Source organism: Hyla sarda, chromosome 3, assembly GCF_029499605.1.
Source record: "Hyla sarda isolate aHylSar1 chromosome 3, aHylSar1.hap1, whole genome shotgun sequence".
Lineage (NCBI taxonomy): Eukaryota > Metazoa > Chordata > Amphibia > Anura > Hylidae > Hyla > Hyla sarda.
In genome coordinates, this window is record NC_079191.1 from 5861649 (window position 1) to 5878022 (window position 16374).

Consider the following 16374-nt stretch of genomic DNA (forward strand, 5'->3'; position numbering starts at 1 on the left):
GGCCTCCCGGATGGCCTCCACGTCGTGAACCCCAGGAAAAAGTCCATAAAGCACCGAATGCTGGGAGTTGTAGTCTGGATACAAAAAAAAAAAAATATATATATATATATATATATATATATATATATATATATACCCGTATTTTTCGCCCTATAAGACGCACCCAATTTATAGGTGCGAAATCTAAAAAAAATAAAGCATGATGGGAGTTGTAGTTTTGCAACATCTGGAGGTCCGCAGATTGAAGACCACTGCATAGGAGGTAATACTCTTGTGTCCCCCCCCGCTCCGAACCCGTCACCGCTGCCCTGGATGTCGCTCCATCGCTGTCCCCGTCGCTCCGGAACGTTTCTGCTGCCGGCCGGGTATCCTCGCTCTCTGTCGCCGCCATCACGTCGTTACGCACGCCGACGCACGTACGCGACAACGTGATGACGAGGAAGGAGAGCGCCGGCCATACAGGGGATCCCTGAACGGAGAAGACACCGAGGAGGCAGGTAAGGTCCCTCCCGGTGTCCTGTAAGCTGTTCGGGACGCCGCGGTGAAATCGCGGCGGTCCCGAACAGCCCGACTGAACAGCCGGGTTAGTGTCACTTTCCCTTCAGACGCGGCGGTCAGCTTTGATCGTCGAGTCTGAAGGGTTAATACAGGGCATCACCGCGATCGGTGATGTCCTGTATTAGCCGCGGGTCCCGGCCGTTGATGGCCGCAGGGACCACCGCGATAGGGGTGTATTCACTGTATAAGACGCACCGACTTTTTCCCCCCAGTTTTGGGGAAGAAGAAGTGCGTCTTATACGGCAAAAAATACGGTACATACATATATATATATATTTGTTTCTTATTTAGCAAAATCTATCTAAACCCTGATCACATGACACATGTTCACACACTAGATATAAATATACTTACTTTTACTGACAGCTTGCTGGGGCAGAGAATACTTCAGCCGTGTCAGGATTCGGCAGGCTGGATGTGGATCCTCTGTGTCAGAGAGGGATTGGCGTGGACCGTGTCGGTGGACCAGTTCTAAGTTGCTACTGGTTTTCACCAGAGCCCGCCGCAAAGCAGGATGGTCTTGCTGCGGCAGTAGCAACCAGGTCGTATCCTCTAGCAATGGCTCAACCTCGCTGACTGCTGAGAAGGCGTGGGACAGAAGGACTAGACAGAGGCAAGGTCAGACTTAGCAGAAGGTCAGGGCAGGCGGCAAGGTTCGTAGTCAATATGAATAGCAGGAGATCTGGTAACACAGGCTTTGGACAACACTAAACGCTTTCACTGGCACAAGGCAACAAGATCCGGCAAGGAAGTGCAGGGGAAGTGATGTGATATAGCCAGGGAGCAGGTGGAAGCTAATTAGGCTAATTGGGCCAGGCACCAATCATTGGTGCATTGGCCCTTTAAATCTTAGAGAGCTGGCGCACGCGCGCCCTAAGGAGCGGAGCCGCGCGCACCAGGACATAACAGCCGGGGTCCGGGACAGGTGAGTGACTTGGGATGCGATTCGCGAGCGGGCGCGTCCCGCTATGCGAATCGCATCCCCGCCGGCAGTGTCAGTGCAGCGCTCCCGGTCAGCGGGTCTGACCGGGGCGCTGCAGAGAGAGGAACGCCGCGAGCGCTCCGGGGAGGAGCAGGGACCCGGAGCACTCGGCGTAACACCCTTAGGTCTCCCCCTTTTTTTGTCGGGCAATTGCTTCACGTGGGACGAGGACACTGGGAGCGATTGTAGGGTCTCCCCATCAAAGGCAGGCAGTACAGCAGGAGTGGGAATGGGGAGGGAGGGCAGAGGGTAAAGCTTGGCACGGGGCAGAGTGTTACCAGGACGGGGGCTATGAGTAGGCACTGCACAGTCCTGATAGGCCTTGGGGAGACCAGGTGTAGGAGGAGGCACTGAGGCTTGCCTGACGGGACTGGGAGGAGACGTGAGCCATTTCTTGCGGCAAGCAGGACCCCAATTCTTGATCTCCCCGGTGGTCCAGTCAAGGGTGGGAGAATAATGCTGGAGCCATGGCAGACCGAGGAGGACTTCAGAGGTGCAATTGGGAAGGACGAACAATTCAATCTTTTCGTGATGGGGTCCAATGCACATTAAGAGGGGTTCTGTGCGGAAACGCACAGTGCAGTCCAACTTCACTCCGTTGACCAAAGAAATGTAGAGCGGCTTGACGAGACAGGTCACCGGGATGCAGAACTTTTTACCACAGGACAATAATGCTTTAAAGGGGTACTCCACCCTAGACATCTTATCCCAGGATAGGGGATAAGATGTCTGATTGCAGGGGTCTCGCCTCTGTGGACCCCCGTGATCTCCCTACTGCACCCGGCGTTCGTTTAGAGCATCAGGTGCAGCGCTGGGGTTCGTGATGTCATGGCCGCACCCCGCATTGAGGGGCATCTCCGTGACGTCAGGAGCGTGGCCGTAACATCGCGAACCTCCGCCCCGCATCGCCAGTCATCCGGCACGGAGCGAAGTTTGCTTTGTGCAACAGATGTCTGGGGTGCCGTAGCCGAGATTGCGGGGATCCCCAGTGGCAGGACCCCCATGATCTGACATCTTATCCTCTATCCTTTGGATCAGGGATAAGATGTCTAGGGGCGGAGTACCCCTTTAAATTTTCTCACCTCCCACTTGGCACTAAACTGCGCCCCCTACAGTACAGGGAGGTATTACATGTTCTGTACTCTTTACCTGTATTACTGAAGTGTATGCACTAACTGGTGTCTGGTAGCGCCCCCTACAGTACAGGGAGGTATGACATGTTCTGTACTCTTTACCTGTATTACTGATGTGTATGCACTGACTGGTGTCTGGTAGCGCCCCCTACAGTACAGGGAGGTATTACATGTTCTGTACTCTTTACCTGTATTACTGAAGTGTATGCACTGACTGATGTCTGAAACCGCCCCCTACAGTACAGGGAGGTATTACATGTTCTGTACTCTTTACCTGTATTACTGAAGTGTATGCACTGACTGGTGTCTGGTAGCGCCCCCTACAGTACAGGAAGGTATTACATGTTCTGTACTCTTTACCTGTATTACTTTAGTGTATGCACTGACTGGTATCTGGTAGTGCCCCCTACTGTACAGGGAGGTATTACATGTTCTGTACTCTTTACCTGCATTACTGAAGTGTATGCACTGACTGGTATCTGGTAGCGCCCCTACAGTACAGGGAGGTATTACATGTTCTGTACTCTTTACCTGTATTACTGAAGTGTATGCACTGACTGGTGTCTGGTAGCGCCCCCTACAGTACAGGGAGGTATTACATGTTCTGTACTCTTTACCTGTATTACTGAAGTGTATGCACTGACTGGTGTCTGGTAGCGCCCCTACAGTACAGGGAGGTATTACATGTTCTGTACTCTTTACCTGTATTACTGAAGTGTATGCACTGACTGGTGTCTGGTAGCGCCCCCTACAGTACAGGGAGGTATTACATGTTCTGTACTCTTTACCTGTATTACTGAAGTGTATGCACTGACTGGTGTCTGGTAGCGCCCCTACAGTACAGGGAGGTATTACATGTTCTGTACTCTTTACCTGTACCAGGGTTACCTGCTCCTTTGGACACCAGATGAGGGCGGCTCCATGTTACTTTTTTTAAGGACACTGCGTGTTCTGTACAGGACCCGGAAGAAACTCCTGTCCTCTACATAGACCAGTGTTTCCCAAGCAGGGGGCCCCCCAGCTGTTGCAAAACTACAACTCCCAGCATGCCCGGACAGCCTTTGGCTGTCCGAGCATGCTGGGAGTGGTAGTTTTGCAACAACTGGAGGCTCCCTGCTTGGGAAACACTGACATAGACAGTGATTTACAGCTCCCAGCAGATCCTTATTACTTTTATATATAAGGATTTGCTTTATCTGTATTAATTATCTACTTATTTTTCTTTAATCCTCACTTTTTCCTATTTTCGGATGATGTTTTTGGTGACTTCAGAACCAATTACCAGGTTTCCATAGAGTTCTGATCTCAACATACAATGGTCTCAACATACAATGGTCTCAACATACAATGGTCGTCCCAGAACCAATTACTATTGTAACTTGAGGGACCACTGTATATATATATTACTGTCCCTATATAAAAAAAATTCTATAAAAAACTACGTTTATGAAACATCCATAATAAAGAGTCTTCTAACCCCAGACGGCCCCATTTATTACTAGTCGTCCTCTCTCTCCCGGTCGGGGCCCCAGAGGCCTCTCAGAGTGTTCAGACCTGAATAATGTGTTTCATCCTGTAAATGTGGGCGGAGCATATGGTAACATCACATTCCATAGAGAGTCTACAAGCCTCATGCTACACAGAAGCGTTGGTGGTATAGTGGTGAGCATAGCTGCCTTCCAAGCAGTTGACCCGGGTTCGATTCCCGGCCAACGCAGAAGAGTTTTATTTTTGACCATAATAGGATGAAAATTGTAAACACGGGGTCTATATAGAGCGCTGCTGTACCAAGTGTTGCAGAAACACTTCAGTATGCCAACAGATACACAGGACTTTTTATTATTCAAGGATGTAAACAACAGGACAACTCGTTTCGGTGCAATCTAGTCCCTTCCTCAGGTCCATAATAATTACTTTAACCCCTTAAGGACGGAGCCCATTTTCACCTCTAGGACGAAGCCCTTTTTTGCAAATCTGACCACTGTCACTTTAAACATTAATAACTCTGATGCTTTTAGTTATAATTCTGATTCCGAGGTTGTTTTTTCGTGACATATTCTACTTTAACATAGTGGTAAAATTTTTTGGTAACTTGCATCCTTTCTTGGTGAAAAATCCCCAAATTTGATGAAAAAATGTAAAATTTAGCATTTTTCGAACTTTGAAGCTCTCTGCTTGTAAGGAAAATGGATATTCCCCCAAAAAAATTTGGGATTCACATATACAATATGTCTTCTTTATGTTTGCATCATAAAGTTGAGAGGTTATTACTTTTGGAGACATCAGAGGCTTCAAAGTTCAGCAGCAATTTTCCAATTTTTCACAAAATTTTCAAACTCACAATTTTTCAGGGACCAGTTCAGGTTTGAAGTGGATTTGAAGGGTCTTCATATTAGAAATACCCCATAAATGACCCCATTATAAAAACTGCTCCCCCCAAAGTATTCAAAATGATATTCAGTAAATGTTTTAACCCTTTAGGTGTTTCACAGGAAAAGCAGCAAAGTGAAGGAGAAAATTCAAAATCTTCATTTTTTACACTCGCATGTTCTTGTAGACCCAATTTTTGAATTTTTACAAGGGGTAAAAGGAGAAAATGTATACTTATATTTGTAGCCCGATTTCTCTCGAGTAAGCACATACCTCATATGTCTATGTAAAGTGTTCGGCGGGCGCAGTAGAGGGCTCAGAAGGGAAGGAGCGACAAGGGGATTTTAGAGAGTACGTTTTTCTGAAATGGTTTTTGGTGGCATGTCGCATTTAGGAAGCCCCTATCGTGCCAAAACAGCAAAAAAAAACACACGGCATACCATTTTGGAAACTAGACCCCTTGAGGAACGTAGCAAGGAATAAAGTGAGCCTTAATACCCCACAGGAGTTTCACGACTTTTGCATATGTAAAAAAAAAAAAAAATTCACAAAAATGTTGGTTTTCCCCCAAATTTCACATTTTTTAAAGGGTTAATAGCAGAAAAGACCCCCCAAAATTTGTATTCCCATCTCTTCTGAGTATGGAGGTACCCCATAAGTGGACCTGAAGTGCACTGCGGGCGAACTACAATGCTCAGAAGAGAAGGCGTCATATTTGGCTTTTTGAGAGCAAATTTTGCTCGGGGGGCATGTCGCATTTAGGAAGCCCCTATGGTGCCAGAACAGCAAAATAACCCCCATATGGCATACAATTTTGGAAACTACACCCCTCACAGAATGTAATGAGGGGTACAGTGAGCATTTACCCCCCACTGGTGTCTGACAGATCTTTGGAACAGTGGGCTGTGCAAAATTTTTCATTTTCACGGACCACTGTTCCAAAGATCCGTCAGACACCAGTGCGGTGTAAATTCTCACTGCACCCCTCATTACATTCCGTGAGGGGTCTAGTTTCCAAAATGGGGTCACATGTGGGTGTGTTTTTTTTTTTTGCATTTGTCAGAACCGCTGTAACAATCAGCCACCTCTGTGCAAATCACCTCAAATGTACATGGTGCACTCTCCCTTCTGGGCCTTGTTGTGCGCCCCCAGAGCACTTTGCGCCCACATATGGGGTATCTCCGTACTCGGGAGAAAATGCATTACAAATTTTGGGGGGCGTTTTTCCCTTTTACCTGTTGTGAAAATGAAAAGTATAAGGCAACACCAGCATGTTAGTGTAAAAATGTTTATTTTTTTACACTAACATGCTGGTGTAGACCCCAAATGTTCCTTTTCATAAGGGGTAAAAGGAGAAAAATACCCCCAAAATTTGTTAGGCAATTTCTCCCGAGTACGGCGATACCCCATATGTGACCCTATTATGTTGCCTTGAAATACGACAGGGCTCCAAAGTGAAAGCACCATGCGCATTTGAGGCCTGAATTAGGGACTTGCATAGGGGTGGACATAGGGGTATTCTACGCCAGTGATTCCCAAACAGGGAGCCTCCAGCTGTTGCTAAACTCCCAGCATGCTTGGACAGTCAATTGCTGTCCAGAAATGCTGGGAGTTTTTGTTTTGCAACAGCTGGAGGCTCCATCTTAGAAACACTGCCATACAATACGTTTTTCATTTTTATTGGGGAAGGGGGGTGGTGGAGGGTTAGTGTACGTGTGTATATGTAGTGTTTTACTCTTTATTTTATGTTAGTGTAGTGTAGTGTTTTTAGGTTACATTTACACTGACGGCGGATTACACGGAGTCTTCCGCTAGGAGTTTGAGCTGCGGTGGAAAATTTGCCGCAGCTCAAATTTGTAGCGGGGAATTCACTGTAATCTGCCGCCAGTGTGAATGTAGCCTGTACATTCACATGGGAGGGGGGTCAAAACTACAACTCCCAGCATGCACTGACAGGCCATGCATGCTGGGAGTTGTAGTTTTGCAACAGCTGGAGGCACACTGGCTGGAAAACCTTGAGTTAAGTTCTATGACCTAACTCAGTATTTTCCAACCAGTGTGCCTCCAGCTGTTGCAAAACTGCAACTCCCAGCATGTACTGATTGCGGAAGGGCATGCTGGGAGACGTAGTTATGCAATGGCTGGAGGCACGCAAGTACAACTCCCAGCATGCCAAGACAGCCTTATGCTGTTCCTGAATGCTGGGAGTTGTAGTTTTGCAACATTTAGAGGGGTTCAAGTTGTAAATCACTGTCCAGTGGTCTCAAAACTGTGGCCCTCCAGATGTTGCAAAACTACAACTCTCAGCATGCCCAGACAGCAAACTGCTGTCTGGGCATGCTGAGAGTTGTAGTTTTGCAACATCTGGAGGGCTACAGTTTGAGGCCACTTAGTGATCTACAACCTGAACCCCTCTAAATATTGCAAAACTACAAGTCCCAGCATGCCCACACAGCAAACAGCTGTCTGGGCATGCTGGGAGTTGTAGTTTTGCAACATCTGGAGGGCCACGGTTTAGAGACCACTGTAACCTGTGGCCCTCTGGATGTTGCTAGGCAACAACTCACCTAGCAGGACCCGGAAGTATTGCTGCTGCCGCCGCACGTGGGGGGGGATCACGAACGGGGATCCGGGATCCAGGTAGGGACCTCCGGCGCCGACCTTCCCTGGACGGTTCCCCGTTTTGCCCGGACACCGATAGGTGGGCAAAGCGGGGGAACCGAACTTTAACCCCCCCTCCCCCGGTCTGCTATCGGTCGGTCGCTCGGCCAACCAATAGCAGGGATAGGAGGGGTGGCACTCCTGCCACCAAACTCCTATCCCTTTAAGGGGATCGAGTGTCCGAGACACCCCCGATCCCTCTTATTTTCCGGGTCACCGGGTCACCAGTGACCCGTATGACCCGGAATCGCGCAGATCGCAGGTCTGAATTGACCTGTGATTTGCGCGCATCGCGGTCATGGGGGGGTCTCAGAACCCCCCTCGACGACGTTCCGGGGTGCCTGGTGTTAGATAACAGCAGTCATCCCGGCCCAAACACCACTACCGGTTACGCGGCGCTCCCGGAACCCCGCGACGTACATGTACGTCGCCGCGCGCCAAGTGACACTTCGCGGCGCCGTACATGTACGTCGCTCGTCGTGAAGGGGTTAAAGGGGTTCTCCCCTGGAAAACATTATATTTTTTTTTTTAACAACTGGTGCCAGAAAGTTAAACAGATTTGTAAATTACTTCTATTAAACAATCTTAATCCTTCCAGTACTTATCAGCTGCTGTATGCTCCACGGGAAGTAATTTTCTTTTTAAAATTATTTTCTGTTGGGTGCCAAAAAATAAATAAAAAATAAAAATAAAATAAAAGGATGCAGTAGTGATGGAAAAAATGTATTTAATGAAATTTATATTATTTTATAACCAAATTTTAATTCATTTTTAATAAAGTGTGTGTGTGTTTCACTTTTTTCTCTCAGTTTTTTTACATTTTTTAGGTAGTACTACTACTAGAATTTTGCGATTTCTCATTGATTTACAGTTAACATCTGGCCGCAGCGTTTTTTGGCCAAAAAAAACGCCATGCGGCAGATTTGGCGTTTTTCTCTGCATTTTTCTCTGCATGAAGTGGGTCCAACACATCAAGTAGGCTACAAAATCTATTCCAGAATGTTCACTGTACCGAAACCCAACAACAAGGGAATGTTGGTGATAGATTTACCCGACCTCAACAGACCTCAGCCAGTAATATGCTGAGCGGGCCGTCACTGTTAAAGGGGTGTTCCGGCCAAGGACATCTTATCCCCTCTCCAAACCATAGGGTATTAGATGGCTGATCGCGGGGATCCCATTCTATGCCGGGCTGCAGTTCCAGTCTCCAAAAACCTCTATGTTTCCGCGACTCAAGACGTGACATCACACCATGCCCCCTCGTGATGTCACTCCACACCCCCTCTATTCATATCTATGGGAAGGGCCATCACGCCCCTTCCCTTAGACATGAATGGAGGGGGCATGACGTGATGCCACGAGGGGGTGTTGCGTGACGTCATGTCTCCAGTTGGATACGGGATAAGATGTCTTTGGCTGCATTACCTCTTTAAGACCACAAAATCTATAGCGAAAAAAAAAAACTTAGTTGTGGGACAAAATTGAAAAAAAACGCCATTTTGTAATTTTTTGCGGCTTCCGTTTCTACGCAGGTCACTTTTCAGTAAAAATGACACCTTATGTTTATTCTGTGGGTCCATACGGTTACAACAATACCCAATTTATCAAGGTTTTATTTTATTTTAAAACTTTAAAAAAAATTATAACTACATGCACCAAAATTTGTATGTTTATAATTGTTATCTTCTGTCCCCTATAACTTTTTTATTGCGTATGAGGATCATTTTTAGCGTCGCGATCTGTAGTTTTTATCGGTACCATTTTTTTTTGACAGGACTTTTTGATCGCTTTTTATTAGTTTTTTTAGGGTATCCAAAATTACCAAAAATACACAATTTTAGACTTTTTTTTATGTAGACACCATTGACCTTGTGGTTTAAATAACATTATATTTTTATAATTTTGGACATTTTTGCACGCGACTATACCACATATGTTTATTTTTATTATCATTACAAATTTTTATATGGAATTTGGGAAAACGGGGGTGATTTAAGCTTTTAGTACGGAAAAGGTTAGTTTCCATTTATTAACTTTTTTAAAATACTTTTTTACACCATTTTTTTGTCCCCATAGGAGACTATTACATGGAATCTTCTCATTGTATACACTGTTCTTTGCCATAGCATAGCATTGATCAGTGTAATCTGCGCTCGATTGTTTCAGCCTGCTGAGCCAGACTGGAGCATCGCAGAGGAAATCAGACGGTGAGGAGGCAGGTAAGGGCCCTCCCGCTGTCCTATAAGCTGCGGTAATCACCGCAGTGATCCCGGACAACGCGGTGATCCCGATCAGCCTGACTGATCCACCGGGAATGTTTTTATTTTTTTTTTTCATTTTAGATTAACTTTGATTGCCACGTCTAAGGGGTTAAAGCCAGGCATCACCGCAATTGGTGATTTCCGGCATTAGATACAGGTCCACCCCACTATGATAGCCTCTGGGACCACCCCACTATGGCGCAACGTCAGCTTGTCACCCTGTGTCATAGCAGGGAAGCAGGCGCAAGGCATACAGGTACGCCCTTCATCCTGAATAGGTTAAAAAATGTTGTTCTTTTCATCCTGTTTACGCCGTTCGCACTGTAGGATCAATCATGTCTTATTTTTTGGACAATAAAAATTTTTGGGGGGGAAAATGGGAAAATTGTGGCGGGGGGGGGGGGGGGTTAAAAATGTTTTTCTTTTTTAAAATACTTTTTGTGAGTCTGAAAGTCTTTGGAGGATGCGGGCATCAATCCCGCTACCTCTCACATGCTAAGCGAGCGCTCTACCATTTGAGCCAATCCCCTCCATGTCTTCCATGATAGTTTGGTGGTGTACACTGCTGTGTAGTCAGGTTTTCTTCACAAATCGGTTAGAACTTTTTTTTTTATTGTGTAGATGACAAGTAATTTCATATAAAACCCGTCCCCCATGTACGGAGAAGAAATTGTATGAAAAGAAGAAAAAAAAAAAAAAACAATAATTAAAAAAGTTAAAATCTTTCAAAGAGCAAAGCGAGAAATCGTTGTGCACTTTTTATATGCGGAGTTGGTGTAGAGCGCAGTCGCCTTCCAAGTAGTTGAGCTGAGTTTGCTGACAGATTCAATCAAAAACATCAGCTGAAGAACCATAATTATCCTAACAGAAGCTCCACATCTGGAAGCATAGGTGGGGGGGGGGGAAGAGTTGTTAAAATTAAAAGGTACCTTTCATCAAATTTTTTTTTTTAAATATTATAGATTAATATGCTTTTTTCTATTGAATTTTCCACTTTGAAAAATTGACCACTAGGGGTCTCCCTACCAGTCCTGGCCGCAAGCCCGTTTTATAGATTTCAGAATCATGCTGGAGTCCTAAATCTCAGACTGCAGCCGGGACACAGACAAGCTCAGCACTGGTCCCTGCCTGCCCATCAGACAGACAGGAACCAACACTGTGCTCATAGCACTGCAGAGCATACTCCTGACTCTGCCTTACTGCATGCCCTCATTCATTTTACTATCTGAGATCCGATCTTTTTTCTCTCTGCACACGCTGTTGTAAACAGAGAGGAGAAGATTCAGAGCTACAGGCTGCTGTGTTCATAGCCTCTATGCTGGGCCACGCCCCCTTCCTCCCTCACACTAGGACAGCTGAATGAGCAGCCAAGAAGATAATAAATCAGGTAGAAAGAGGGGTTTTGAATGAAAAAGAAACATTGGGATAGTGTCAGGGGATTAGGGAGGTACTGTTTAATCATTTATTTATTTAAGAAGATTTTTTTTTCCGGCTGTTTCAAAACTAAAAGGAGATTTTTTTAAATTTGCTTTTAGTATAAATGAAACTACAATTGTGATAGCAAAATAAAATAAAATGTCAGAATTGAACCAGTGACCTAAGGATTTCTGTATTTTCTCTACAGTCCTCTGCTCCACCATCTGAGCTAACAAAGGCTTGTATACTGGCATTAACCTGTTGTTATCTGACTGCTATAGTTTATATTTCCAATAACAACTGAAAGTAACTGATACTGATGAAAGTACAAAAATGACTAAAATGTAATATTTATATTGTTTAAATGTTAATAGGATTCTAAATCTTCTAAAAAAAAATTAGCCAATAATAATACAGTAAAATATCCCAATAGCGGACACTCACAGGGAATAAAAAAGTGTCCACTATTGAGAAAAAAAGGCTCAAAAAGTTTTGTAAATGACTGAATCCTGTCCTGTACTCACTCCAGAGTGTATTCACCTATAAAACATGATACAGGAACCTCCAAATACTCCCAAGGGACTTAAAAAGGCGCAGAAAGGATGAGGAGTTATAGATGAATAAGCGATAACATTTATTTACAGAACAACGCGTTTCGACGCCAGGACGGGCGTCTTTCTAAAGTTCATAGCAAGTGTTAACAAAGGAACATATTTATACAAAAACCAACAAAGAAGTCATCAACTCACAGCAGGGGGAATGAAATAGCACAGGGGGATCAAGAGGAAATGATTTGGCACAGGGGGTAGAAAAGGGGGGATGATTTGGCACAGGTGAAATAAAGTGGCACGGGGGGGGGGGGGGGGGAGGGGGGGGAATGATGTGGCCGGCGGACGTACAGAAGCAGGAGACCACTGTTTAAACATTGGTCTCCTGCTTCCGTGCTGGGGTTTCTGCAGGGGGGGTGCAGTGCGGGCCTGGGCCTTCTGGGAGCCTGGGCCTATACTAAGGTTTTGGCTGTGCCCCCTGACGTTGGCCCTGTGTATAAGGTAGGGCCGACACATAAGCCTGGTTGTCCCCTATTGGGAGTGTTTTGTCCCCTATTGGGAGTGTTTTGTCCCCTATTGGGAGTGTTTTGTCCCCTATTGGGAGTGTTTTGTCCCCTATTGGGAGTGTTTTGTCCCCTCTCGAATGTGTCTTCCTCTGCTATTGGAAGGTGTCCACTAAGGGAGATTTTACTGTAATAGAAAAATTCAAAAACCTCATTCTCCAATACCGGGAGTCGAACCGGCATGAAAACCAGGAACCCTAATAACTAAACCATATGGGAGGGGCTTCTCAATTAACCCCTGAAGAAAACACAAACTCAGCTCGTCCATCTACAGACACAGTAGAGTTTATCGGACTGAGACACATTATTTTTTAGCTTTTCTTACCTTTATTATTTTAGTGTTCACATTGTTGTCTTTGCTCGTGTTCTTCCTCACATATAGAGAAGTACAGACGTCTCTGTGGCGCAATCGGTTAGCGCGTTCGGCTGTTAACCGAAAGGTTGGTGGTTCAAGCCCACCCAGGGACGGAAGATTGTTTTGTGTATCACAGATATAAATGGTCGAATGGCAAAAATACAGGAGAGAAGAGAATAACAGGTAACAAGATAAATCTCTATTAATATCATCCATAATCACAGAGACGTCACCAATATAACAAAATCCACAAGAATAAGAAATCCCCACTGCAGCCTATGTACGGCTCACACTTCTCTAAGATAGACCCCCACCATGTCAGCGCCGGTCACTAATAACTAGTGTGAAGTGAGCCAAGTCTGGCAAACCCGGATTCGACCAGAATTTGGCATTTGACACTGCTCACCGAACTTTTTCTGATTTGGCTCACGCAAACTGGTAAAAGCAGAAATAATTATGGAACATCTGGCGTTTTGGTTCCATGGGGGAGCAGGAAGCACCGGGGCAGTGAAATGACGTCACTGTGACCAGCATAGCACATAATAACCCCAGGATCTCAAAAGCTCAAAAGCCGATCCCTACGCACAGTCGAGGGGAGTGAGAGAGAGATAGACAGAAATATATAGAGAGATAGAGATAGATAAAGAGACAGAAATATATAGAGAGATATAGATAGATAAAGAAACAGAAATATATAGAGAGATAGATAAAGAGACAGAAATATATAGAAAGATAGAGATAGATAAAGAGACAGAAATATATAGAGAGATAGAGATAGATAAAGAGACAGAAATATATAGAGAGATAGAGATAGATAAAGAGACAGAAATATATAGAGAGATAGAGATAGATAAAGAGACAGAAATATATAGAGAGATAGAGATAGATAAAGAGACAGAAATATATAGAGAGATAGAGATAGATAAAGAAACAGAAATATATAGAGATAGATAAAGAGACAGAAATATATAGAGAGATAGAGATAGATAAAGAGACAGAAATATATAGAGAGATAGAGATAGATAAAGAGACAGAAATATATAGAGAGATAGATAAAGAGACAGAAATATATAGAAAGATAGAGATAGATAAAGAAACAGAAATATATAGAGAGATAGATAAAGAGACAGAAATATATAGAGAGATAGAGATAGATAAAGAGACAGAAATATATAGAGAGATAGAGATAGATAAAGAGACAGAAATATATAGAGAGATAGATAAAGAAACAGAAATATATAGAGAGATAGATAAAGAGAGATAGAGAGAGATAGAGATAGATAAAGAAACAGAAATAGAGAGAGGGAACAAACAGAAACCAACAGTGTATATGACCAGGAGCCAGAATCCTTATCCTTACTATAACATCCGTGGTGCAGAAATCCTATAGGGACTACACAAGAATCCGCAGCAGAGAAGTGATCCTTTAAGTGTGCGTTTGTGTTCAGCCGTTCATATGCTTTTAAACATGCCCTGCATCCCCTACAGCGCCAAAACAGTTTACCTCAACACCACTTCATTTGTGATGTTCCACCGCAAAGCAATGACAGACAGCCCCCTCAATGCAAGCCTATGGGAGGGGTGTAACAGGGGTGTCCAGACTTGTCCACCCTCTAGTGTAGCTTTGGCGGGAGTGTTCAGCGTAGCAGGCGGCATCGTCCCTGTGAAGCTAATAAGATTGTCATCCAGCAATGTGGAAAAACTGACATTGACCAAAATGGATCGTACACGAATCAGAGAGGAATTTAAGCCTCCTGGGCCAGATGCCACTGATTAGACAGTACTACCACCACCTCCTGCTGTATGCTAGCCACTATTAACACCAGTCCGCCATCTCCTGCTGTCCACTGACTCCTACTAGAAACACCAGTCCAGCACCTCCTGATGTACAACGGCTATTACTTTTTGCTTTTCATACAAAAGCTATTTCTTCTTCACAATTTTGGGACACCAATTTTGTTGCTACTCCCAACAAATTACATTATTTTTGGAACACTTGGAGAAATACGTGCTTTCTTCTTCACTAGCCAGACTTAATCCTGTTGCTTCTCCCAAAAAGGAATAATTTTTGGAATGCTTGGAAAACGCCACTATGGCCCTCATTTACTAAGAAAATCGGGTTGTAAGTCTATGTTGCTTTCTTACCCGACTGCTTTTTTCTCTGGTATTTATTATTATGTCGCATCCTGTTTGTCGCACGTGGGTTTAGTTGGTTTTGGTTTCCAACTCCTCTGAGCTGTCGGGAAAAAATCCACAACAATACAACAAATTCGAGTTGGAAACCTTAATAAATACGTGGGAAAGCTCAGAAATGTCAGGTAACGCCCCTTTTTCGGGTTTGGGAGAATCCACATCGGGTCCGTCGGGAAAAAATGTCGCATCGTGTCGCAGACTGGCGCACGATGTCTGCGACATGGCGCAGACAAAGATGCGACAAAAAAACCCGACAAAAGAGGTCGGGTTTAGAATAGTAAATGAGGGCCTATGTCTTCGAATACCTCTGTGCACATTTTAAAGGGGTACTCCGCTGCTAGACATCCTATCCCCCTATCCAAAGGATAGGGGATAAGATGTCTGATCGCGGGGGTCCTGCTGCTGGAGACCCCCAGGATCGCCCTGCTGCACCCGACATTCATTTAGAGCATCGGGTGCAGCCCTGGAGGCTCGTGACGTCACGGCCACACCCCGCATTGAGGGGCATTTCCGTGACGTCACAAGTGTGGCCATAACATCACGAGCCTCTGCCCCGCATTGCCAGTCATCCGGCACGGAGCGAAGTTTGCTCTGTGCAACGGATGTCTGGGGTGCCGTAGCCGAGATTGCGGGGATCCCCAGTGGCGGGACCCCCATGATCAGATATCTTATCCCCTATCCCTTGGATCCTTTCTCACCTCCCACTTGGCACTAAACTGACAGCAGTGCCAGAGTCCTTACCTAAAGCCGTGACAAAGCAAGAGATAGAATTTTTTTTAACACATATTAATATGAATAAAAATAGTAAAATAGGAGAGAAATCTGCATGAAACATATTTATATATATTACTGTTCCTATAAAAAAAAATTCAATAAAAAACAAAGTTTATGAAACATCCATAATAAAGAGTCTTCTAACCCCAGACAGCCCCATTTATTACTAGTCGTCCTCTCTCTCCCGGTCGGGGCCCCAGAGGCCTCTCAGAGTGTTCAGACCTGAATAATGTGTTTCATCCTGTAAATGTGGGCGGAGCATATGGTAACATCACATTCCGTAGAGAGTCTACAAGCCTCATGCTACACAGAAGCGTTGGTGGTATAGTGGTGAGCATAGCTGCCTTCCAAGCAGTTGACCCGGGTTCGATTCCCGGCCAACGCAGAAGATTTTTTTTTTTTACTATAATAGGAGGAAAATTGTAAACACGGGGTCTATATAGAGCGCTGCTGTACCAAGTGTTGCAGAAACACTTCAGTATGCCAACAGGTACACAGGACTTTTTATTATTCAAGGATGTAAACAACAGGACAACTCGTTTCGGTGCAATCTAGTCCCT

The 16374-nt window shown here is 44.9% G+C and overlaps 3 non-coding genes across 3 annotated transcripts; all 3 read left to right on the forward strand.

The window, feature by feature from the left end:
• The first annotated feature begins 4318 nt into the window (after positions 1-4318).
• On the forward strand, positions 4319-4390 carry TRNAG-UCC (transfer RNA glycine (anticodon UCC)). Its single transcript has one exon. It is a non-coding gene; the product is annotated as a tRNA-Gly (tRNA).
• An 8496-nt stretch (positions 4391-12886) lies between these two features.
• Positions 12887-12960, forward strand: TRNAN-GUU (transfer RNA asparagine (anticodon GUU)). Its single transcript has one exon. It is a non-coding gene; the product is annotated as a tRNA-Asn (tRNA).
• A 3167-nt stretch (positions 12961-16127) lies between these two features.
• TRNAG-UCC (transfer RNA glycine (anticodon UCC)) lies at positions 16128-16199 on the forward strand. Its single transcript has one exon. It is a non-coding gene; the product is annotated as a tRNA-Gly (tRNA).
• Positions 16200-16374: the final 175 nt, after the last annotated feature.